Genomic DNA, 26,828 nt, shown 5'->3' on the forward strand with positions numbered 1-26,828 from the left:
TGCATGTCATAGCAGAGAATGAGGCTTCACGTCACCCACCACTGCAACAGTCCATTGGCATATATTTAGGCCTAGCACACAGGCAGAGCAGAGAGGTCCCGTAACAGACAATCTGGCTTCATGTCAGCAGAGAATCAGTCTGCATGTCATAGCAGAGAATGAGGCTTCACGTCACCCACCACTGCAACAGTCCATTGGCATATATTTAGGCCTAGCACACAGGCAGAGCAGAGAGGTCCCGTAACAGACAATCTGGCTTCATGACAGCAGAGAATTAGTCTGCATGTCATAGCAGAGAATGAGGCTTCACGTCAGCCACCACTGCAACAGTCCATTGGCATATATTTAGGCCCAGCACCCAGGCAGAGGAGAGAGGTCCCGTAACAGACAATCTGGCTTCATGTCAGCAGAGAATTAGTCTGCATGTCATAGCAGAGAATCAGGCTTCACGTCAGCCACCACTGCAACAGTCCATTGTCATAAATTTAGGCCCAGCACCCAGGCAGAGGAGAGAGGTCCCGTAACAGAGAATCTGTCTTCATGTCAGCAGAGAATTAGTCTGCATGTCATAGCAGAGAATGAGGCTTCACGTCAGCCACCACTGCAACAGTCCATTGGCATATATTTAGGCCTAGCACACAGGCAGAGCAGAGAGGTCCCGTAACAGACAATCTGGCTTCATGACAGCAGAGAATCAGTCTGCATGTCATAGCAGAGAATCAGGCTTCACGTCAGCCACCACTGCAACAGTCCATTGTCATAAATTTAGGCCCAGCACCCAGGCAGAGGAGAGAGGTCCCGTAACAGACAATCTGGCTTCATGTCAGCAGAGAATCAGTCTTCATATCATAGCAGAGAATCAGGCTTCACGTCACCCACCACTGTAAGAGTCAATTTTCATAAATTTAGGCCCAGAACCCAGGCAGAGGAGAAAGGTCCCGTAACAGACAATCTGGCTTCATGTCAGCAGAGAATCAGTCTTCATATCATAGCCTAGAATCAGGCTTCACGTCACCCACCACTGTAAGAGTCAATTTTCATAAATTTAGGCCCAGAACCCAGGCAGAGGAGAAAGGTCCCGTAACAGACAATCTGGCTTCATGTCAGCAGAGAATCAGTCTTCATATCATAGCAGAGAATCAGGCTTCACGTCACCCACCACTGCAACAGTCAATTGTCATAAATTTAGGCCCAGCACCCAGGCAGAGGAGAGAGCTCCCGTAACAGAGGATCTGGCTTCATGTCAGCAGAGAATCAGTCTGCATGTCATAGCAGAGAATGAGGCTTCACGTCACCCACCACTGCAACAGTCCATTGGCATATATTTAGGCCTAGCACACAGGCAGAGCAGAGAGGTCCCGTAACAGACAATCTGGCTTCATGTCAGCAGAGAATCAGTCTGCATGTCATAGCAGAGAATGAGGCTTCACGTCACCCACCACTGCAACAGTCCATTGGCATATATTTAGGCCTAGCACACAGGCAGAGCAGAGAGGTCCCGTAACAGACGATCTGGCTTCATGTCAGCAGAGAATCAGTCTGCATGTCATAGCAGAGAATCAGGCTTCACGTCAGCCACCACTGCAACAGTCCATGGTCATAAATTTAGGCCCAGCACCCAGGCAGAGGAGAGAGGTCCCGTAACAGACAATCTGGCTTCATGTCAGCAGAGAATTAGTCTGCATGTCATAGCAGAGAATCAGGCTTCATGTCAGCCACCACTGCAACAGTCCATTGGCATATATTTAGGCCTAGCACACAGGCAGAGGAGAGGTTCATTCAACTTTGGGTAGCATCGCAATATAATGGTAAAATGAAAATAAAAATAGGATTGAATGAGGAAGTGCCCTGGAGTCCAATAATATATGGTTATGGGGAGGTAGTTAATGTCTAATCTGGACAAGGGACGGACAGGTCCTGTGGGATCCATGCCTGGTTCATTTTTATGAACGTCAGCTTGTCAACATTGGCTGTAGACAGGCGGCTGCGTTTGTCTGTAATGACGCCCCCTGCCGTGCTGAATACACGTTCAGACAAAACGCTGGCTGCCGGGCAGGCCAGCACCTCCAAGGCATAAAAGGCTAGCTCTGGCCACGTGGACAATTTAGAGACCCAGAAGTTGAATGGGGCCGAACCATCAGTCAGTACGTGGAGGGGTGTGCACACGTACTGTTCCACCATGTTAGTGAAATGTTGCCTCCTGCTAACACGTTGCGTATCAGGTGGTGGTGCAGTTAGCTGTGGCGTGTTGACAAAAGTTTTCCACATCTCTGCCATGCTAACCCTGCCCTCAGAGGAGCTGGCCGTGACACAGCTGCCTTGGCGACCTCTTGCTCCTCCTCTGCCTTGGCCTTGGGCTTCCACTTGTTCCCCTGTGACATTTGGGAATGCTCTCAGTAGCGCGTCTACCAACGTGCGCTTGTACTCGCGCATCTTCCTATCACGCTCCAGTGCAGGAAGTAAGGTGGGCACATTGTCTTTGTAGCGTGGATCCAGCAGGGTGGCAACCCAGTAGTCCGCACAGGTTAAAATGTGGGCAACTCTGCTGTCGTTGCGCAGGCACTGCAGCATGTAGTCGCTCATGTGTGCCAGGCTGCCCAGGGGTAAGGACAAGCTGTCCTCTGTGGGAGGCGTATCGTCATCGTCCTGCCTTTCCCCCCAGCCACGCACCAGTGATGGACCCGAGCTGCGTTGGGTGCCACCCCGCTGTGACCATGCTTCATCCTCATCCTCCTCCACCTCCTCCTCATCCTCGTCCTCCTCGTCCTCCAGTAGTGGGCCCTGGCTGGCCACATTTGTACCTGGCCTCTGCTGTTGCAAAAAACCTCCCTCTGAGTCACTTCGAAGAGACTGGCCTGAAAGTGCTAAAAATGACCCCTCTTCCTCATCCTCCTCCTCCTCCTCCTGGGCCACCTCCTGTTCCATCATCGCCCTAAGTGTTTTCTCAAGGAGACATAGAAGTGGTATTGTAACGCTGATAACGGTGTCATCGCCACTGGCCATGTTGGTGGAGTACTCGAAACAGCGCAACAGGGCACACAGGTCTCGCATGGAGGCCCAGTCATTGGTGGTGAAGTGGTGCTGTTCTGTAGTGCGACTGACCCGTGCGTGCTGCAGCTGAAACTCCACTATGGCCTGCTGCTGCTCGCACAGTCTGTCCAGCATGTGCAAGGTGGAGTTCCACCTGGTGGGCACGTCGCATATGAGGCGGTGAGCGGGAAGGCCGAAGTTACGCTGTAGCGCAGACAGGCGAGCAGCGGCAGGATGTGAACGCCGGAAGCGCGAACAGACGGCCCGCACTTTATGCAGCAGCTCTGACATGTCGGGGTAGTTGTGAATGAACTTCTGCACCACCAAATTCAGCACATGCGCCAAGCAAGGGATGTGCGTCAAATTGGCTAGTCCCAGAGCTGCAACGAGATTTCGCCCATTATCACACACCACCAGGCCGGGCTTGAGGCTCACCGGCAGCAACCACTCGTCGGTCTGTTGTTCAATACCCCGCCACAACTCCTGTGCGGTGTGGGGCCTGTCCCCCAAACATATGAGTTTCAGAATGGCCTGCTGACGTTTACCCCGGGCTGTGCTGAAGTTGGTGGTGAAGGTGTGTGGCTGACTGGATGAGCAGGTGGAAGAAGAGGAGGAGGAAGCCGAGAAGGAGGAGGTGGCAACAGGAGGCAAAGAATGTTGCCCTGCGATCCTTGGCGGCGGCAGGACGTGCGCCAAACAGCTCTCCGCCTGGGGCCCAGCTGCCACTACATTTACCCAGTGTGCAGTTAGGGAGATATAGCGTCCCTGGCCGTGCTTACTGGTCCACGTATCTGTGGTTAGGTGGACCTTGCTACAGATGGCGTTGCGCAGTGCACACTTGATTTTATCGGATACTTGGTTGTGCAGGGAAGGCACGGCTCTCTTGGAGAAGTAGTGCCGGCTGGGAACAACATACTGTGGGACAGCAAGCGACATGAGCTGTTTGAAGCTGTCTGTGTCCACCAGCCTAAATGACAGCATTTCATAGGCCAGTAGTTTAGAAATGCTGGCATTCAGGGCCAGGGATCGAGGGTGGCTAGGTGGGAATTTACGCTTTCTATCAAATGTTTGTGAGATGGAGAGCTGAACGCTGGCGTGTGACATGGTTGAGACGCTTGGTGACGGAGGTGGTGGTGGTGGTGTTGGTGGTACATCCCCTGTTTGCTGGGCGGCAGGTGCCAACGTTCCTCCAGAGGCGGAGGAAGAGGCCGAGGCGGCAGCAGCAGAATAGGCCGAGGCGGCAGCAGCAGAAGAGGTAGCAGGGGGAGCCTGAGTGACTTCCTTGGTTTTAAGGTGTTTACTCCACTGCAGTTCATGCTTTGCATGCAGGTGCCTGGTCATGCAGGTTGTGCTCAGGTTCAGAACGTTAATGCCTCGCTTCAGGCTCTGATGGCACAGCGTGCAAACCACTCGGGTCTTGTCGTCAGCACATTGTTTGAAGAAGTGCCATGCCAGGGAACTCCTTGAAGCTGCCTTTGGGGTGCTCGGTCCCAGATGGCGGCGGTCAGTAGCAGGCGGAGTCTCTTGGCGGCGGGTGTTCTGCTTTTGCCCACTGCTCCCTCTTTTGCTACGCTGTTGGCTCGGTCTCACCACTGCCTCTTCCTCCGAACTGTGAAAGTCAGTGGCACGACCTTCATTCCATGTGGGGTCTAGGACCTCATCGTCCCCTGCATCGTCTTCCACCCAGTCTTGATCCCTGACCTCCTGTTCAGTCTGCACACTGCAGAAAGACGCAGCAGTTGGCACCTGTGTTTCGTCATCATCAGAGACATGCTGAGGTGGTATTCCCATGTCCTCATCATCAGGAAACATAAGTGGTTGTGCGTCAGTGCATTCTATGTCTTTCACCGCTGGGGAAGGGCTAGGTGGATGCCCTTGGGAAACCCTGCCAGCGGAGTCTTCAAACAGCATAAGAGACTGCTGCATAACTTGAGGCTGAGACAGTTTCCCTGGTATGCATGGGGGTGATGTGACAGACTGATGGGGTTGGTTTTCAGGCGCCATCTGTGCGCTTTCTGCAGAAGACTGGGTGGGAGATAATGTGAACGTGCTGGATCCACTGTCGGCCACCCAATTGACTAATGCCTGTACCTGCTCAGGCCTTACCATCCTTAGAACGGCATTGGGCCCCACCATATATCGCTGTAAATTCTGGCGGCTACTGGGACCTGAGGTAGTTGGTACACTAGGACGTGTGGATGTGGCAGAACGGCCACGTCCTCTCCCAGCACCAGAGGGTCCACTAACACCACCACGACCATGTCCACGTCCGCGTCCCTTACTAGATGTTTTTCTCATTGTTATGGTTCACCACAACAACAAATATATTATTTGGCCCAATGTATTGTATTCAAATTCAGCGGGATATAAATTTGAGGCCTAGTATTTAGGCGCTGGGTGACCGGTATGGATTTAGTGACAGAATTAGACTTGGAAATGCACAGAAGCGTGTGTGTGAAGTTATTCTGAATGACCCTATGTGCACCTTCAATATTATATACCCTTTTAGGGATAGATTTCAAATAGCTCTGATATAGCAGAAACCACTAAATTATGAAATTGCTAAATTGGGAATTGTACTTCAACCCAGAACAAAAAATGTGCTTTGACGGACACTAAATATCTTGCCCAGCAACAACAGTACAGCGGTGGGTAACGAGAGATTTAGAGGGATTTAAATTTGAGGCCTAGTATTTAGGCGCTGGGTCACCGGTATGGATTTAGTGACAGAATTAGACTTGGAAATGCACAGAAGCGTGTGTGTGAAGTTATTCTGAATGACCCTATGTGCACCTTCAATATTATATACCCTTTTAGGGATAGATTTCAAATAGCTCTGATATAGCAGAAACCACTAAATTATGAAATTGCTAAATTGGGAATTGTACTTCAACCCAGAACAAAAAATGTGCTTTGACGGACACTAAATATCTTGCCCAGCAACAACAGTACAGCGGTGGGTAACGAGAGATTTAGAGGGATTTAAATTTGAGGCCTAGTATTTAGGCGCTGGGTCACCGGTATGGATTTAGTGACAGAATTAGACTTGGAAATGCACAGAAGCGTGTGTGTGAAGTTATTCTGAATGACCCTATGTGCACCTTCAATATTATATACCCTTTTAGGGATAGATTTCAAATAGCTCTGATATAGCAGAAACCACTAAATTATGAAATTGCTAAATTGGGAATTGTACTTCAACCCAGAACAAAAAATGTGCTTTGACGGACACTAAATATCTTGCCCAGCAACAACAGTACAGCGGTGGGTAACGAGAGATTTAGAGGGATTTAAATTTGAGGCCTAGTATTTAGGCGCTGGGTCACCGGTATGGATTTAGTGACAGAATTAGACTTGGAAATGCACAGAAGCGTGTGTGTGAAGTTATTCTGAATGACCCTATGTGCACCTTCAATATTATATACCCTTTTAGGGATAGATTTCAAATAGCTCTGATATAGCAGAAACCACTAAATTATGAAATTGCTAAATTGGGAATTGTACTTCAACCCAGAACAAAAAATGTGCTTTGACGGACACTAAATATCTTGCCCAGCAACAACAGTACAGCGGTGGGTAACGAGAGATTTAGAGGGATTTAAATTTGAGGCCTAGTATTTAGGCGCTGGGTCACCGGTATGGATTTAGTGACAGAATTAGACTTGGAAATGCACAGAAGCGGTGTGTGTGAAGTTATTCTGAATGACCCTATGTGCACCTTCAATATTATATACCCTTTTAGGGATAGATTTCAAATAGCTCTGATATAGCAGAAACCACTAAATTATGAAATTGCTAAATTGGGAATTGTACTTCAACCCAGAACAAAAAATGTGCTTTGACGGACACTAAATATCTTGCCCAGCAACAACAGTACAGCGGTGGGTAACGAGAGATTTAGAGGGATTTAAATTTGAGGCCTAGTATTTAGGCGCTGGGTCACCGGTATGGATTTAGTGACAGAATTAGACTTGGAAATGCACAGAAGCGTGTGTGTGAAGTTATTCTGAATGACCCTATGTGCACCTTCAATATTATATACCCTTTTAGGGATAGATTTCAAATAGCTCTGATATAGCAGAAACCACTAAATTATGAAATTGCTAAATTGGGAATTGTACTTCAACCCAGAACAAAAAATGTGCTTTGACGGACACTAAATATCTTGCCCAGCAACAACAGTACAGCGGTGGGTAACGAGAGATTTAGAGGGATTTAAATTTGAGGCCTAGTATTTAGGCGCTGGGTCACCGGTATGGATTTAGTGACAGAATTAGACTTGGAAATGCACAGAAGCGTGTGTGTGAAGTTATTCTGAATGACCCTATGTGCACCTTCAATATTATATACCCTTTTAGGGATAGATTTCAAATAGCTCTGATATAGCAGAAACCACTAAATTATGAAATTGCTAAATTGGGAATTGTACTTCAACCCAGAACAAAAAATGTGCTTTGACGGACACTAAATATCTTGCCCAGCAACAACAGTACAGCGGTGGGTAACGAGAGATTTAGAGGGATTTAAATTTGAGGCCTAGTATTTAGGCGCTGGGTCACCGGTATGGATTTAGTGACAGAATTAGACTTGGAAATGCACAGAAGCGTGTGTGTGAAGTTATTCTGAATGACCCTATGTGCACCTTCAATATTATATACCCTTTTAGGGATAGATTTCAAATAGCTCTGATATAGCAGAAACCACTAAATTATGAAATTGCTAAATTGGGAATTGTACTTCAACCCAGAACAAAAAATGTGCTTTGACGGACACTAAATATCTTGCCCAGCAACAACAGTACAGCGGTGGGTAACGAGAGATTTAGAGGGATTTAAATTTGAGGCCTAGTATTTAGGCGCTGGGTCACCGGTATGGATTTAGTGACAGAATTAGACTTGGAAATACACAGTAGCGGGTGTGTGTGAAGTTATTCTGAATGACCCTATGTGCACCTTCAATATTATATACCCTTTTAGGGATAGATTTCAAATAGCTCTGATATAGCAGAAACCACTAAATTATGAAATTGCTAAATTGGGAATTGTACTTCAACCCAGAACAAAAAATGTGCTTTGACGGACACTAAATATCTTGCCCAGCAACAACAGTACAGCGGTGGGTAACGAGAGATTTAGAGGGATTTAAATTTGAGGCCTAGTATTTAGGCGCTGGGTCACCGGTATGGATTTAGTGACAGAATTAGACTTGGAAATACACAGTAGCGGGTGTGTGTGAAGTTATTCTGAATGACCCTATGTGCACCTTCAATATTATATACCCTTTTAGGGATAGATTTCAAATAGCTCTGATATAGCAGAAACCACTAAATTATGAAATTGCTAAATTGGGAATTGTACTTCAACCCAGAACAAAAAATGTGCTTTGACGGACACTAAATATCTTGCCCAGCAACAACAGTACAGCGGTGGGTAACGAGAGATTTAGAGGGATTTAAATTTGAGGCCTAGTATTTAGGCGCTGGGTCACCGGTATGGATTTAGTGACAGAATTAGACTTGGAAATACACAGTAGCGGTGTGTGTGAAGTTATTCTGAATGACCCTATGTGCACCTTCAATATTATATACCCTTTTAGGGATAGATTTCAAATAGCTCTGATATAGCAGAAACCACTAAATTATGAAATTGCTAAATTGGGAATTGTACTTCAACCCAGAACAAAAAATGTGCTTTGACGGACACTAAATAACTTTCCCAGCTACAACAGGACAACGGTAACGAGAGATTTAGAGGGATTTAATTTTGAGGCCTAGTATTTAGGCGCTGGGTGACAGGTATGGGTTTAGTGACAGAAGTAGACTTGGAAATACACAGTAGCGGGTGTGTGTGAAGTTATTCTGAATGACCCTATGTGCACCTTCAATATTATATACCCTTTTAGGGATAGATTTCAAATAGCTCTGATATAGCAGAAACCACTAAATTATGAAATTGCTAAATTGGGAATTGTACTTCAACCCAGAACAAAAAATGTGCTTTGACGGACACTAAATATCTTGCCCAGCAACAACAGTACAGCGGTGGGTAACGAGAGATTTAGAGGGAATTAAATTTGAGGCCTAGTATTTAGGCGCTGGGTCACCGGTATGGATTTAGTGACAGAATTAGACTTGGAAATACACAGTAGCGGGTGTGTGTGAAGTTACTCTGAATGACCCTATGTGCACCTTCAATATTATATACCCTTTTTGGGATAGATTTCAAAGAGCTCTGATATAGCAGGAACCACTAAATTATGAAATTGCTAAATTGAGAATTGTATTTCAACCCAGAACAAGAAATGTGCTTGAACGGACACTAAATAACTCGCCCAGCTACAGCACTAGGGACAGATTTAGCTGGATATAAATTTGAGGCCTAGTATTTAGGCGCTGGGTGACCGGTATGGATTTAGTGACAGAATTAGACTGGGATATGGCCAAAAAATGAACAGACTATTGCTGGTTAAATGCACTTGGTGTGACAGCTTCACCCTGATGTAGGCTTTAGCCAAAAAACAACCACACCATTGAGGGTTAAATGCACTTGGTGACAGGCGCAGCTTGCCCCTGATTTTGTATATGGCCAAAAAATGAACAGACTATTGCTGGTTAAATGCACTTGGTGTGACAGCTTCACCCTGATGTAGGCTTTAGCCAAAAAACAACCACACCATTGAGGGTTAAATGCACTTGGTGACAGGCGCAGCTTGCCCCTGATTTTGTATATGGCCAAAAAATGAACAGACTATTGCTGGTTAAATGCACTTGGTGTGACAGCTTCACCCTGATGTAGGCTTTAGCCAAAAAACAACCACACCATTGAGGGTTAAATGCACTTGGTGACAGGCGCAGCTTGCCCCTGATTTTGTATATGGCCAAAAAATGAACAGACTATTGCTGGTTAAATGCACTTGGTGTGACAGCTTCACCCTGATGTAGGCTTTAGCCAAAAAACAACCACACCATTGAGGGTTAAATGCACTTGGTCGCAGCTTGTGCTGGCGCACCACAAGACACAAAATGGCCGCCGATCACCCCAGAAAAATGAGACTGACAAACGGTCTGTGCAGCCTAAAAACAGTGAGCAATTGAGGATCAGCAGCTCAATGATCCACAGCTGCAGATCGATCAGTTAATCAAGTCCTTTGGAGGAGTTAATCTGCCTAATCTCGCCCTACTGTCGCAGCCGCAACCTCTCCCTACGCTAATCAGAGCAGAGTGACGGGCGGCGCTATGTGACTCCAGCTTAAATAGAGGCTGGGTCACATGGTGCTCTGGCCAATCACAGCCATGCCAATAGTAGGCATGGCTGTGATGGCCTCTTGGGGCAAGTAGTATGACGCTTGTTGATTGGCTGCTTTGCAGCCTTTCAAAAAGCGCCAAGAAAGCGTCACAAAAGCGCCAAGAAAGCGACGAACACCGAACCCGAACCCGGACTTTTACGAAAATGTCCGGGTTCGGGTCCGTGTCACGGACACCCCAAAATTCGGTACGAACCCGAACTATACAGTTCGAGTTCGCTCATCCCTACTCCTTTTCGGTCTGTACACTGCAGAAAGACGTAGCAGTTGGCACCTGTGTTTCGTCATCATCAGAGACGTGCTGAGGTGGTATTCCCATGTCCTCATCAGGAAACATAAGTGGTTGTGCGTCAGTGCATTCTATGTCTTCCACCCCTGGGGAAGGGCTAGGGGGATGCCCTTGGGACACCCTGCCAGCAGAGTCTTCAAACAGCATAAGAGACTGCTGCATGACTTGAGGCTCAGACAGGTTCGCCGATATGCACGGGGGTGATGTGACAAACTGATGGGCATGGGTTTCAGGCGCCACATGAGCGCTTTCTGCAGAAGAGTGGGTGGGAGATAATGTGAACGTGCTGGATCCACTGTCAGCCAACCAATTGACTAGCGCCTGTATTTGTTCAGGCCTTACCATCCTTAGAACGGCATTAGGCCCAACCAAATATCGCTGTAGATTCTGGCGGCTACTGGGACCTGAGGTAGTAGTTTCAGTAGGACGTTTAGCTGTGGCAGAATGGCCACGTCCTCTCTCTGCACCAGAGGCTCCACCAACACCACCACCACGACCATGACCGCGTCCCTTATTAGATGTTTGCCTCATAGTTAGCGTTCACAAAGCAAAGTAAAAAGTGGTTAAGTCTGTCAAAAATAATTAACCGCCAATAAAAACCCTGATGTAGGGTATTGCACAACATTTTTTTTATTTTTTTTAACTCTATATGACAGTGGAATTTGTGGCCTAAATGTGACAGTAACTTGTGCACTTCTAATCCCAGATGTGCACTATATCAGAGGGTTTTTATAACCCCAGTAAGCAAAAAGCCATATTTCTGGCCTAAATGTGACACTCACTTATGCACATCTAATCCCAGATTTGCATTATATCAGAGTGTTTTTTCACCCAAGTCAGCATAAAGCCGAATTTCTGGCCTAAATGTGACAGTCACTTATGCACGTCTAATCCTAGATGTGCAGTATATCACAGGATTTTTTCACCCCAGTAAGCAAAAAGCCATATTTCTGGCGTAAATGTGACAGTCACTTATGCATGTCTAATACCAGATGTGCAGTATATTAGAGGGTTTTTTCACCCCAGTAAGCAAAAAGCCGTATTTCTGGCCTAAATGTGACACTCACTTATGCATGTCTAATCCCAGATGTGCAGTATTTTAGAGGGTTTTTCACCCCAGTAAGCACAAAGCCGTATTTCTGGCCTAAATGTGACACTCAATAATGCACGTCTAATCCCAGATGTGCAGTATATCAGATGGTTTTATTTGCACCCCAGTAAGCAAAAAGCTGTATTTCTGGGCAAAATGTGACACTCACTTATGCATGTCTAATCCTAGATGTGCACTATATGAAACAGAGGTTGTTTTTTTTTACCCCAGTATGCCCCAGTATGAGAAAGCCGTATTTGTGGCCTAAATGTGACACTCACTTATGCACGTCTAATCCTAGATATGCAGTATATCAGAGGGTTTTTTCACCCCAGTAAGCAAAAAGCTGTATTTCTGGCCTAAATGTGACACTCACTTATGCACGTCTAATCCCAGATGTGCACTATATGACAAAAAGTTGTTTTTTTAACCCAAGTAAGCAAAAAGCTGTATTTCTGGACTTGCAGACATGCAGATATTCTGTGCTGGCGCACTACTGTTGCATAAAATGGCTGCCGATTATGTATTGATATTGACAAACTGAAGTAAAGAAAGTTTGGTTTCAGCAGTAGTTGGCTCAGGGCAGGCTTAAAAAAATTGTGCACTGCACCCACAAAACACATTTGCTGTAGATCACTGAGTAAAGAAGCAATTCTTCATAAGATTTCTCCCTGATCTCTCCCTCACAGCAGCTGCAGCCTCTCCCTACAATAATCCGAGCAGAGTGATGGGCAGCGCTATGGGACTCCAGCTTAAATAGAGGCTGGGTCACATGCTGCAGTTGGCCAATCACAGCCATGCCAATAGTAGGCATGGCTGTGATGGCCTTTTTGGGCAAGTAGTATAACGCTTGTTAATTAGCTAGAAAGCACCGAACCCGAACCTGAAATTTAACGTAAATTTTCGGGTCCGGGTCCGGGAGCCGAAAAACCTAAAGTTCGGTACAAACTTATATCTCAACTATATCGAGCACCAAAGTGCTCGGGTGCTCGAGTACAACACCTCAGGATGATCGGGTGCTCTACCAAGCACCCAAGCATAATGGAAGTCAATGGGAGAACCCGAGTTTTAAACCAGGCACCCCCTGCTCTGAAGAGGGGAGGGTGTCTAGTTCATAGGAATAGGTCAGAAATTGACGGAAACACTACTGAAATGGTTTGGTAACAACATTGGGAAGATGTCTGGATGCATCTTGAACTCCCAGGTCGCTGCTCGGAACCATGTTGTCCAAGTTGTACGCCACTTTTACAGACTGACAATCATACGCACAAAACCGAAGATAACATTGATTTTAGAAACAATCTTTCCTGTATATTTACTTGTACATAAAGTGCAAGTGCTGCCAAAAATTACAAGGAAGAGGCACTCCGATACAGCCTGTTTATCACATAAAGGAGGGCCTCATTCACATTGTGGTACAATTGTTCAGTTAGTGGGACTCCTACACTTATAAATCCAATGCACTAAGGGATAGGGCTGCCAAAAATTACAAGAAACCGGCACTCCAAAACACCCTTTGTTACACATAAAGGAGGGCATCATACAAACCCTTGAAAAATTATGATTAATGGCCTGCTGGTGACCCTCAAAACATTTGGAGCAAGGGACTGCTGATCTGACCATCTAAAACCTTAGGGGCGAGGGTCTGCTGCCGTATTGGTGAATCTAGATAACCTCTGGGCGATTACATATCCCTGTGATGGCGACGATCCATTCGGATGTCTGCGCTATCAACTTTCAATGTTCTTTTCTGCGCCTACCATGGTGATCAAGGGTAAAAAATATATGTAATGGGTGAGGGCCTGGTGCTGAATTGACCCTCTAAAACATTATGCTTGAGGGCCTGCTGCTAAGCTGACCATCTAAAACATCATGGTTGGGGGCCTGCTGGTGACCCTCAAAACATTATGGGTGAGGGCCCGCTGCTGATCTGACCCTCTAAAACATTAAAAGAAAGGGCAGCCTAAAAAGCATGTTGATATAATGGAAAATAAGGATGAGAAAAGAGAGATTGAACTATATACCCTTTTTAGTAGTGGAAGGGGTGCCTGGGAATACAGTGTATTCAATATACCATAATAGTTACATTTAGAGTGCTTTTATGTTCAGCCGCATTTCTCTGGTGGAGTAGAGAAGTCAGCGGCAATCCAGGCCTTGTTAATTTTTATAGTAGTCAACCGGTCAGCATTTTCAGTGGACAGGCAGATGCACCTATTAGTTATTATGCCACCAGCAGCACTAAATACACGCTCTGACAAAACGCTGGTGGCAGGGCAGGCGAGCACCTCCAATGCGTAGAGCGCCAGTTCGCGCACCCAATAGTTGTAAGGCACAGAGGGATCACTGAAGATGCTGAAACGGTCTGCTACGTACTCCTTCACCAACTTCCAAAAATTTTCCCTCCTTGTGACACTAGGCCGCGCATCAGGTTGAGGGTGCAGGCGGCGTGTCATAAAACTGTCCCAGGCCGTTGAAGAGTGCTGCCCTGCCTCTGTTGGAACTGCGTTGTGTAACCCTCGTCTCCCCTCCTCGGTTGGCCAAGGAACTACGCACTCTGCAGCCAGCGTTGTCAGCTGGAAATTTTTGGAGCAATTTTTCCACAAGGACCTTCTGGTATTGCACCATTTTGCTCATCCTCTCCACCACAGGAATGAGAGATGAGAAGTTCTCTTTCTAGCAGGGGTCAAGAAGGGTCAACAACCAGTAATCCGTGTTAGCCAAAATGTGTACAACAGGAGGGTCACATGGAAAGGCAGCCTAACATGAAGTCAGCCATGTGTGCCAGAGTCCCAACAGGCAAGACTTCGCTGTTCTCATCACTAGGATGACACTCAATATCCTCATCCTCTTCCTCCTCTTCTATCCATTCACACTGAAAAGATGGAATAAAACTTCCATGGGTACTACCCTCTGTAACGGAGGGAACCGTCTCCTGCTCCTCCTCCTTATCATCCAAATCATCCAATTTGCACTGAGAAGACGAAATGAGGGTGGTCTGGCTATCACCCTGTCTACTTTCTTCCCACATTTCCACCTCTTCCACATACAAAACGTCTGCCTTAATTGTGAGCAGCGAGTGTTTGAGTAGACACAGAAGTGGGATGGTTACGCTCATAATAGCGTTATCGCCTCTCACCATCTGTGTTGATTCCTCAAAGTTGCGCAAAACCTCACAGAGGTCAGACATCTATGCCCACTCATCGCTTGTGAAGAGCGGAAGATGACTGGAAAGGTGATGACCAATGTTTAGCTGGTATTCCACAACTGCCCTCTGCTGCTCACAAAGCCTGGCCAAAATATGGAACCTGGAGTTACAGCGCATGCTCACATTGCACAACGGTCGGTGAGCTGGCAATTGCAAGCGCTGCTGCAGCATTGCCAGACCAGCGGAAGCTGTTGATGACTTGCGGAAATGGGAACACACACGGCGCACCTTCACCAGTACCTCAGGCAAATTGGGGTAGGTTTTGAGAAACCGCTGAACCACTAGGTTGAACACATGGGCTAGGCATGGTATGTATTTGAGCTTGCCGAGCTCCAAAGCGACCACCAAGTTACGGCCATTATCAGATACAACTGTGCCTGGTTCTAGGTTGAGTGGTGAGAGCCACAGCTCAGTCTGATCCTTTATCCCCTGCCACAGCTCTGCGGAGGTGTGCTGTTTGTCACCTAAGCAGATCAGTTTAAGCACGGCCAGTTGCCCCTTCCCCACTGCAGTGCTACACTGCTTCCAGCTACTGACTGATGTCTGACTGGTGCTGCAAGATGATAATTCAGAGGTGGTAGTGGAGGAGGAGGCGGAGGAAGAGAAGGGAAGGTTGCAGCCACTAACGTAGGCGGTGGTGGAAACCCTGATGGAAGTAGGGCCTGCAATCCTTGGAGTCGGTAGCACCTGTGCCATCCCTGGGTACGACTTGCTCCCGGCCTCAAAAACATTAACCCAGTGTGCTGTCAGGGAAATGTAGCGTCCCTGCCAAAAGCACATGTCTATTTGTCAGTCGTTAAGTGGACCTTCCCAATAACTGTGTTGGTTAGGGCCTGGGTGATGTTACGTGACACATGCTGGTGTAAGTCTGGGACTGCACAACAAGACAAATATTGGAGGCTGGGGACAGAGTACTGTGGGACAGCAGCTGCCATCAGGTTGCGGAAAGCCTTAGTGTCCACAAGCCTAAATGTCAACATTTCCAGCACCAGTAATTTGGAAAGGTGCGCATTTAGTGCTATGGTCTGTGGGTGGGTGGCTGGGAATTTGCTGTGGATCCCTCTCCCTCTCTACTGCTGTCCTTGCTAGGCTTGCCACCTTCCCAGGCTGGGTCAGTGACTTTATCGTCCACCCCTCCTCTTCCACTTCCTCACTCTGGTCATCCTTCTGACTTGTTGACCTAAGAACAGCCTTAGTTATTGACAACTGTGTCTCATCCTCATCATGAACCTCTTGAGACACCAATTGCGGTTGACTTATTGGCAACTGTGTCTCATCATCATCATCCACCTTGCGAAACACTAATTGCCGTTCCCCACCGTCATCTTTTTCTGACTGTGGATGCCCCAGAGTTTGGGAATCAGGGCACAAAAGCTCCTCATGTCCCTCTTCAAGTGGGCTTGGAAAGAGGCCCAAACTAGGGAATGGCAATGAAAACAGCTCCTCGGAATATCCGAGTGTGGGATCACTTGCTTGCCAAGAATCTCCATGGTGAGTGGAAGGAGTATCAGGGTGAGTATTCTGTTGACCAGAATATTGGCTACTGAGACTGGACGTGCTTAACCAACTGGAAGCATTATCTGCTGCAATCCAACCGACCACCTGTTCGCAATGGTCTGACTTCGAGAGAGGTGTCCAGCTCCACCCTGCAAACTGGGACATGAAGCTAGTTATCGTGGATAAGTGTGTTTTTTTGTGCTCTGGCAGCAGGCACAGTTTCACCGCGCCCTGGGCCACGGCCTCTGCATACACCATCAGCAGCACGGCCACTTCCCGTCCCTTACTGCTCACCTTGCGCATATTGAATGATATATATGCTTGCAAGTATGTCACACGTACAGTAGTGCAGGTTTTGAAAGTGTATGCGCAAATAAAGTACACAGAATGTCAGATATTTTTAGGATGTGCACATGTTAAATAGAAGGAATAGCGCAAGTAATGTCGCTGTCATCACCGGCTAATAAAAAATTACACTGAATGAATGTCACTGATATTTAGGATGCACAAACGTTATTCAGGAGGTATAGCGCAAGTAATGTCACTGTCACCACCGTCTAATAAAAAATGACACTGAATGAATGTCACTGATATTTCGGATGCGTTAACGTTATACAGGAGATGTAGCGCAGACAATATTGCTGACACCAGCAGCAAAATAATTAGACAGAATGTAACTGATATTTCGGATACGAAAACTTTATACAGGAGATGTAGCGCAGGTAATGTAACTGTCCACAGCTGACACCGTCTACAAAAAAATTACACTGGATGTCACAGATATTTTTAGGCTGTGCACAGGTTAGACAGGAGATGTACCACAGATAATGTTGCTGTCTGCAACTGCCAAACAGTTGCAAGCTATTTAGCGCAGGTTGCACTAAAAATATATATTGCTGCCACACACAATAGTCCTTAAAAGGACTTTTGGGTCTATAACAAGTATAAAAACTACAATATTGCTATTTCAATCCCTACACTATCTCTCCATTCTGCTCTCCAGCTCTCCCTGACTAATACTGAGCCGAACACGTGTCATCGGGTGGTATAACCCGATGACGTGTTCCGGCTAGCCAATCACTGCAATGCCAGCAGCCAACATGGCTACAGCATAACAGTGAATGGCAGTACTTGCCTGCATGTTTATTGGCTGCATAGCAGCCAACAAATGTGCTGGTAGGAGGCTTGAGCATTGCGCTCAAGCATGCACGGTATTCGGCTGAACACCACGATGTTCCGAGCATCGTGATGCTCGAGGCGAACTAGTGTTTGGCCGAGCATGCTCGCCCAACACTAGTGATTAGTATTACCGCATCACCTTCACAGGTTCTCAAACACTTCTGGCTGTTATCGCGATTGTGAGGCATTGCAGATAAGAAAAAGTGAGCTAACCTGATATTTTAGTATGCATCTTGCTCATTAATTGTTCCTATTTTAATTTATGACAGAAAAAAAGACAAGAAAAGATACATTTAAGTATGCAAATTAGAAAAGAATAATTACCATTCCATTAATAAATTACATTATAAACACGATTCGCACAATTGCACTGCTAGTTTTTCCATTTGACTGTAAAAGTTTAGAACAATTATGCTGTCAATGAAATACTGTCTTTTTAGACATTCATAATGATATTTCACATCATGAAAAATGGATATCCTGTGTAAACAATGTCAATAAAGTACAAGTTAAGATTAATTTCAACCTTTTAACAACAAATAGAGCTTAATTTTCTTTATACAAAGCTCAGAGTTAATAAAATTCTAGCTGTATGCAATAACCACTAGAGGGAGCTTTGGAACTTACTGCACAATGTTATAATTAAACACTGCAGTAATGTCACTAAGAAATAAAAAAAAAAGTATCTGAGCTTCACAAAGAAATATTAAGAGATTAATCAGCCTAACATTTTGGACCTGTTAAAGTTACAAAAATTGTGACAAGGGTGGACATTAACTTTAAAGAAGATCTTTATTCAGAACATGTAATTGCAAATGTTCTTACTTTTTTGGTAAATTGGTGAATTTTTCGGCCTCTGGTAAATTGACTTTACCCCCTGCATTGCACCTGTTTTAAGTGTTATTTTACCTTCATGGCAGAGATGAAAAAATTTATTGGTTAGAATCGAAATTCTACTAAATTATAAAAAAAAATCTTGATTTGCTAAAATTACAATTTCTTCCAGAGTGAGAAGGACAGAGAAAATTTCAGGCATTTAACCACCTAACAGTCACATTAAAATTAGAAAAAAGGTCACAAAAATTTCAATTTCTTATTGTAGATTTTTAATGTGTGTCTGCAGTAAGTCTTGTTGGCGCACAACTCAGGGGACACTATTGCATTTTTAACCCCTTAGTGACATCATTAATTTTAGTCATAAAAAACAATATTATTTTCCCCCGTTGTGTACTAGCAGTCATAACTTTTTAATTTTTTCTTCTAATTTTTATTTAATTTTAGTTGTTTTTCTAGGAACCATTTTGGGGGTATATATTGTGTATTAAATAACGTTTATTTTATCTTTAGGGGGAAAGATAAAAAACAGCAATTTTGACCTTATTTTTAGTTTTTTTAAATGGCGTTCACTGTGTGGTAAAAATAACATAATTTTAATATGTAGGTCCGTACATTGATGATAATACCACATTTCTATATATATATTATTTTTTTTTCTCTCCTCTTGCAGCCTGTCAGCTCTGTAACTGCTCTCTCGCCTCTGCTACACTTAAGGGGAGGGGACTGTTCATATCTCTGGTTTGCTAGCAGAGATATGGGCTTTGTATTGTTTGAAATCTGGCATTCCAATCTTTCAGACAATACTAGAATGACAGCCATATGTTCAGTACAGGGGAAGATATCACTGTTAGAAATCGGGATGCTGTGAATGCAGCTGAAAGTGAAACTAAAAGCAGATTTTACCGGCGATTATTCCCGACTTGATTTTGAACAGTGATTTCTCCTCTATTGCTTGGACTAATGCTGTAATTTTGGTCTTGTGGGGATGTCAGCTTTCAAACAAGACCAGTTGCATGTTTCTAGCTGCTCCATTCAGGAGAGAGCAGAATCTAAAGCAGCTCTCCCCCCTCCACATTCTGCGGGAGCCCAGCTCGGGGAAACAGTTAGCTCCTTTTCCCACTGCCCAAGCTGGACTTGCGCAAAAGAGTTAGGTGGTTAAAGCTTTTGATTCTGGTAGAATCAATACATACCTGAATGAAGTCATATTCAGACAAATAGAATTGGACAGTGGAACAAGAGTGTCCTCTCCTTCTTCTAATCTCCTTTGCAGAAGCCAGGACGCATCCATATGCAGTGCCCTTGTCATTGCATCATCACTTACTGCTTTTCCCGCTCACACTACTTCTCCGTCCCATAATCAGCCATCATTAACAGAATGTGTGGCTAGGAAACAACTGTACATGACCAGCAATCTGATGGTGTACAACCTGGCCAAGTTACAGTGGTGCAGTCGCGTAGTGAATTTTGTTGCCTTTAGGGAACTAATGGCATGCACTCAGCCTTGCTAGAAGATACTTTGCCACTATTATTCCTCAAAAAATGCCAATTAAAAAAATTGAACTCACCTTAGTCCACTTGCTCGCGTAGCCGGCATCTCCTTCTGTCTTCATCTTCGCTTTGTGTAGCAACAAAGACCTTAAGTGACGTCACTCTGGTTATCACATGATCCATCACCATGGTAAAAGATCAAGTGATGGATCATGTGATGACTGTGACGTCACCAAAGGTCCTTGTTGCTACACAAAGCTAAGATCAAGATAGAAGGAGATGCCGGGCTGTGCAAGCAAGTGGACTAAGGTGAGTTAAATTATTTGTTATTTTTTTTAACCCCTCCAGCGCTATTTTACTTTGAATTCTGTATTCAGAATGCTATTATTTTCCCTTATAACCATGTTATAAGGGAAAATAATAATTTTTGTTTCTATCCCGATAGTCTCCTAGCAACCGTGCGTGAAAATCGCACCGCATCCGTACTTGCTTGCGGATGCTTGCGATTTTCACGCAGCCCCATTCACTTCTATGGGGCCTGCGTTACGTGAAAAACGCAGAATATAGAGCATGCTGTGATTTTCACACAACGCACAAGTGATGCGTGAAAATCACCGCTCATTTGAACAGCCCTATAGAAACGAATGGGTCGGTATTCAGTGCGGGTGCAATGCGTTCAACTCACGGATCGCATCCGCGCGGAATACTCGCCCGTGTGAAAGGGGCCTAAGGCAGAGCTCCTCAGCTCCCAAAGACACAGAGCTCCACTATCACCTGGAGGTTCATTCCACACCCAGCTGAGCTGCTGGCTGGGCTTTTAAACCCCAGCCCAAAACCTGGTCTGGACGTGGGGAACAGCCACCCACCCTGCTCTTTGGCTGCTCCCAATAAGAACCGGCCTGGGTTGGCTTTACAGTCACACTAAGTAAAACAGGGTGGTTCTTATCTCAGTGAGGACAGGAACGTACCTTCCGTCAATGACAGAACCCTGCGCCTTCCTACAATAGGTACCTTGTGAGCTCCATTTTTTTTGTTTAATTCTGTACCCAAAATAGTACCAATGAAACTGTCATCTCATCCTGCAAAAAATAAGACCCTACAAAAGACAATCACTCAAAAAAATAAAAATAAAAAATAAGGCTCTCAGAAAATGGCAAAGCAAAAAATAGACACATTAGGTATAAAAAATCTCACATAATATGCTCCCTCTGTAATTCTGTTAAAAAAATAAAAACTGTGTAAAATCAGACATTTTATGTCACTTTGCTTCACAAAAAGTGTAAAACCAGGAGATCAAAAAGCCATATGTACCCCAAAATGGTACCAATCAAACCCACAAAAAAAAAGCCCCTACCTAAGACAACAGCACCACAAAAAAAAAATTATTATATATATATATATATATATATATATATATATACATATACACAGTGCCTTGCAAAAGTATGCACCCCCTTGACTTTTTTCACATTTTGTTACATTACAGCCTTAAGTTTCATTTTTTTTATCTGAATTTTATGTGATGGTACAGAACACAGTAGTCTAAATTGGTGAAGTGAAATAAGAAAAATATATAAATAAAACTATTGTTTAGAAAAAGAAAACAGAAAATTGGCATGTGCGTATGTATTCACCCCCTTTGTTAGGTAGTCCATAAAAATCTCTGATGCAACCAATCAGAAGTCACATTACCCCATTGAAGTCAATGGGGACCCGAACTTTTCGGCACTAAAAAGGCTGTAAAACAGCCCAGGAAAGGGCTAGAGGGCTGCAAAAGGCAGCAACATGTAGGTAAATCCCCTGCAAACAAATGTGGATAGGGAAATGAATAAAAATAAAAATAAAATAAATAAAAATTAACCAATATCAATTGTAGAGAGGTCCCATAGCAGAGAATCAGGCTTCACGTCAGCCACCACTGCAACAGTCCATTGTCAGATATTTAGGCCCAGCACCCAGGCAGAGGAGAGAGGTCCCGTAACAGAGAATCTGTCTTCATGTCAGCAGAGAATCAGTCTGCATGTCATAGCAGAGAATCAGGCTTCACGTCAGCCACCACTGCAATAGTCCATTGGCATATATTTAGGCCCAGCACACAGGCAGAGGAGAGAGGTCCCTTAACAGAGAATCTGTCTTCATGTCAGCAGAGAATCAGGCTTCACATCAGCCACCACTGCAACAGTCCATTGTCAGATATTTAGGCCCAGCACCCAGGCAGAGGAGAAAGGTCGCGTAACAGAGAATCTGGCTTCATGTCAGCAGAGAATCAGTCTGCATGTCATAGCAGAGAATCAGGCTTCATGTCAGCCACCACTGCAACAGTCCATTGTCAGATATTTAGGCCCAGCACCCAGGCAGAGGAGAGAGGTCCCGTAACAGAGAATCTGGCTTCATGTCAGCAGAGAATCAGTCTGCATGTCATAGCAGAGAATCAGGCTTCATGTCAGCCACCACTGCAACAGTCCATTGTCAGATATTTAGGCCCAGCACCCAGGCAGAGGAGAGAGGTCCCGTAACAGAGAATCTGGCTTTATGTCAGCAGAGAATTAGTCTGCATGTCATAGCAGAGAATCAAGCTTCACGTCACCCAACATTGGAACAGTCCATTGGCATATATTTAGGCCCAGCACACAGGCAGAGGAGAGAGGTCCCGTAACAGAGAATCTGTCTTCATGTCAGCAGAGAATTAGTCTGCATGTCATAGCAGAGAATCAGGCTTCACGTCAGCCACCACTGCAACAGTCCATTGGCATATATTTAGGCCCAGCACACAGGCAGAGGAGAGAGGTCCCGTAACAGACAATCTGGCTTCATGTCAGCAGAGAATTAGTCTGTATGTCATAGCAGAGAATCAGGCTTCACGTCAGCCACCACTGCAACAGTCCATTGTCAGATATTTAGGCCCAGCACCCAGGCAGAGGAGAGAGGTCCCGTAACAGAGGATCTGGCTTCATGTCAGCAGAGAATCAGTCTGCATGTCATAGCAGAGAATCAGGCTTCACGTCAGCCACCACTGCAACAGTCCATTGTCAGATATTTAGGCCCAGCACCCAGGCAGAGGAGAGAGGTCCCGTAACAGAAAATCTGGCTTCATGTCAGCAGAGAATCAGTCTGCATGTCATAGCAGAGAATCAGGCTTCACGTCACCCAACATTGGAACAGTCCATTGGCATATATTTAGGCCCCGGTACCCAGACAGAGGAGAGGTTCATTCAACTTTGGGTAGCCTCGCAATATAATGGTAAAATGAAAATAAAAATAGGATTGAATGAGGAAGTGCCCTGGAGTACAATAATATATGGTTAAGGGGAGGTAGTTAATGTCTAATCTGGACAAGGGACGGACAGATCCTGTGGGATCCATGCCTGGTTCATTTTTATGAACGTCAGCTTGTCCACATTGGCTGTAGACAGGCGGCTGCGTTTGTCTGTAATGATGCCCCCTGCCGTGCTGAATACACGTTCAGACAAAACGCTGGCCGCCGGGCAGGTCAGCACCTCCAAGGCATAAAAGGCTAGCTCTGGCCACGTGGACAATTTAGAGACCCAGAAGTTGAATGGGGCCGAACCATCAGTCAGTACGTGGAGGGGTGTGCACACGTACTGTTCCATGTTAGTGAAATGTTGCCTCCTGCTAACACGTTGCGTATCAGGTGGTGGTGCAGTTAGCTGTGGCGTGTTGACAAAACTTTTCCACATCTCTGCCATGCTAACCCTGCCGTCAGAGGAGCTGGCCGTGACACAGCTGCCTTGGCGACCTCTTGCTCCTCCTCTGCCTTGGCCTTGGGCTTCCACTTGTTCCCCTGTGACATTTGGGAATGCTCTCAGTAGCGCGTCTACCAACGTGCGCTTGTACTCGCGCATCTTCCCATCACGCTCCAGTGCAGGAAGTAAGGTGGGCACATTGTCTTTGTAGCGTGGATCCAGCAGGGTGGCAACCCAGTAGTCCGCATACGTTAAAATGTGGGCAACTCTGCTGTCGTTGCGCAGGCACTGCAGCATGTAGTCGCTCATGTGTGCCAGGCTGCCCAGGGGTAAGGACAAGCTGTCCTCTGTGGGAGGCGTATCGTCATCGTCCTGCCTTTCCCCCCAGCCATGCACCAGTGATGGGCCCGAGCTGCGTTGGGTGCCACCCCGCTGTGACCATGCTTCATCCTCATCCTCCTCCACCTCCTCCTCATCCTCGTCCTCCTCGTCCTCCAGTAGTGGGCCCTGGCTGGCCACATTTGTACCTGGCCTCTGCTGTTGCAAAAAACCTCCCTCTGAGTCACTTCAAAGAGACTGGCCTGAAAGTGCTAAAAATGACCCCTCTTCCTCCTCCTCCTCCTCCTCCTGGGCCACCTCCTCTTCCATCATCGCCCTAAGTGTTTTCTCAAGGAGACATAGAAGTGGTATTGTAACGCTGATAACGGCGTCATCGCCACTGGCCATGTTGGTGGAGTACTCGAAACGGCGCAACAGGGCACACAGGTCTCGCATGGAGGCCCAGTCAATGGTGGTGAAGTGGTGCTGTTCCGCAGTGCGACTGACCCGTGCGTGCTGCAGCTGAAACTCCACTATGGCCTGCTGCTGCTCGCACAGTCTGTCCAGCATGTGCAAGGTGGAGTTCCACCTGGTGGGCACGTCGCATATGAGGCGGTGAGCGGGAAGGCCGAAGTTACGCTGTAGCGCAGACAGGCGAGCAGCGGCAGGATGTGAACGCCGGAAGCGCGAACAGACGGCCCGCACTTTATGCAGCAGCTCTGACATGTCGGGGTAGTTGTGAATGAACTTCTGCACCACCAAATTCAGCACATGCGCCAGGCAAGGGATGTGCGTCAATCCGGCTAGTCCCAGAGCTGCAACGAGATTTCGCCCATTATCGCACACCACCAGGCCGGGCTTGAGGCTCACCGGCAGCAACCTCTCGTTGGTCTGTTGTTCTATACCACGCCACAACTCCTGTGCGGTGTGGGGCCTGTCCCCCAAACATATGAGTTTCAGAATGGCCTGCTGACGTTTACCCCGGGCTGTGCTGAAGTTGGTGGTGAAGGTGTGTGGCTGACTGGATGAGCAGGTGGAAGAAGAGGAGGAGGAAGCCGAGAAGGAGGAGGTGGCAACAGGAGGCAAAGAATGCTGCCCTGCGATCCTTGGCGGCGGAAGGACGTGCGCCAAACAGCTCTCCGCCTGGGGCCCAGCTGCCACTTCATTTACCCAGTGTGCAGTTAGGGAGATATAGCGTCCCTGGCCGTGCTTACTGGTCCACGTATCTGTGGTTAGGTGGACCTTGCTACAGATGGCGTTGCGCAGTGCACACTTGATTTTATCGGATACTTGTTGTGCAGGGAAGGCACGGCTCTCTTGGAGAAGTAGTGGCGGCTGGGAACAACATACTGTGGGACAGCAAGCGACATGAGCTGTTTGAAGCTGTCTGTGTCCACCAGCCTAAATGACAGCATTTCATAGGCCAGTAGTTTAGAAATGCTGGCATTCAGGGCCAGGGATCGAGGGTGGCTAGGTGGGAATTTACACTTTCTCTCAAATATTTGTGAGATGGAGAGCTGAACGCTGCCGTGTGACATGGTTGAGATGCTTAATGACGGAGGTGGTGGTGGTGGTACATCCCCTGTTTGCTGGGCGGCAGGTGCCAACGTTCCTCCAGAGGCGGAGGAAGAGGCCGAGGCGGCAGCAGCAGAAGAGGCCAAGGCGGCAGCAGCAGAAGAGGTAGCAGGGGGAGCCTGAGTGACTTCCTTATTTTTAAGGTGTTTACTCCACTGCAGTTCATGCTTTGCATGCAGGTGCCTGGTCATGCAGGTTGTGCTAAGGTTCAGAACGTTAATGCCTCGCTTCAGGCTCTGCTGGCACAGCGTGCAAACCACTCGGGTCTTGTCGTCAGCACATTGTTTGAAGAAGTGCCATGCCAGGGAACTCCTTGAAGCTGCCTTTGGGGTGCTCGGTCCCAGATGGCGGCGGTCAGTAGCAGGCGGAGTCTCTTGGCGGCGGGTGTTCTGCTTTTGCCCACTGCTCCCTCTTTTGCTACGCTGTTGGCTCGGTCTCACCACTGCCTCTTCCTCCGAACTGTGAAAGTCAGTGGCACGACCTTTATTCCATGTGGGGTCTAGGACCTCATCGTCCCCTGCATCGTCTTCCACCCAGTCTTGATCCCTGACCTCCTGTTCAGTCTGCACACTGCAGAAAGACGCAGCAGTTGGCACCTGTGTTTCGTCCTCATCAGAGACTTGCTGAGGTGGTATTCCCATGTCCTCATCATCAGGAAACATAAGTGGTTGTGCGTCAGTGCATTCTATGTCTTCCACCGCTGGGGAAGGGCTAGGTGGATGCCCTTGGGAAACCCTGCCAGCAGAGTCTTCAAACAGCATAAGAGACTGCTGCATAACTTGAGGCTCAGACAGTTTCCCTGATATGCATGGGGGTGATGTGACAGACTGATGGGGTTGGTTTTCAGGCGCCATCTGTGCGCTTTCTGCAGAAGACTGGGTGGGAGATAATGTGAACGTGCTGGATCCACTGTCGGCCATCCAATTGACTAATGCCTGTACCTGCTCAGGCCTTACCATCCTTAGAATGGCATTGGGCCCCACCATATATCGCTGTAAATTCTGGCGGCTACTGGGACCTGAGGTAGTTGGTACACTAGGACGTGTGGATGTGGCAGAACGGCCACGTCCTCTCCCAGCACCAGAGGGTCCACTAACACCACCACGACCATGTCCACCTCCGCGTCCCTTACTAGATGTTTTCCTCATTGTTATCGTTCACCACAATAACAAAAATATTATTTGGCCCAATGTATTGTATTCAAATTTAGCTGAATATAAATTTGAGGCCTAGTATTTAGGCGCTGGGTGACAGGTATAGGTTTACTGACAGAATTAGACTGGGATATGCACAGTAGCGTGTGTGTGAAGTTAT

Source organism: Bufo gargarizans, chromosome 2, assembly GCF_014858855.1.
Source record: "Bufo gargarizans isolate SCDJY-AF-19 chromosome 2, ASM1485885v1, whole genome shotgun sequence".
In the NCBI taxonomy this organism is placed as follows: Eukaryota; Metazoa; Chordata; class Amphibia; order Anura; family Bufonidae; genus Bufo; species Bufo gargarizans.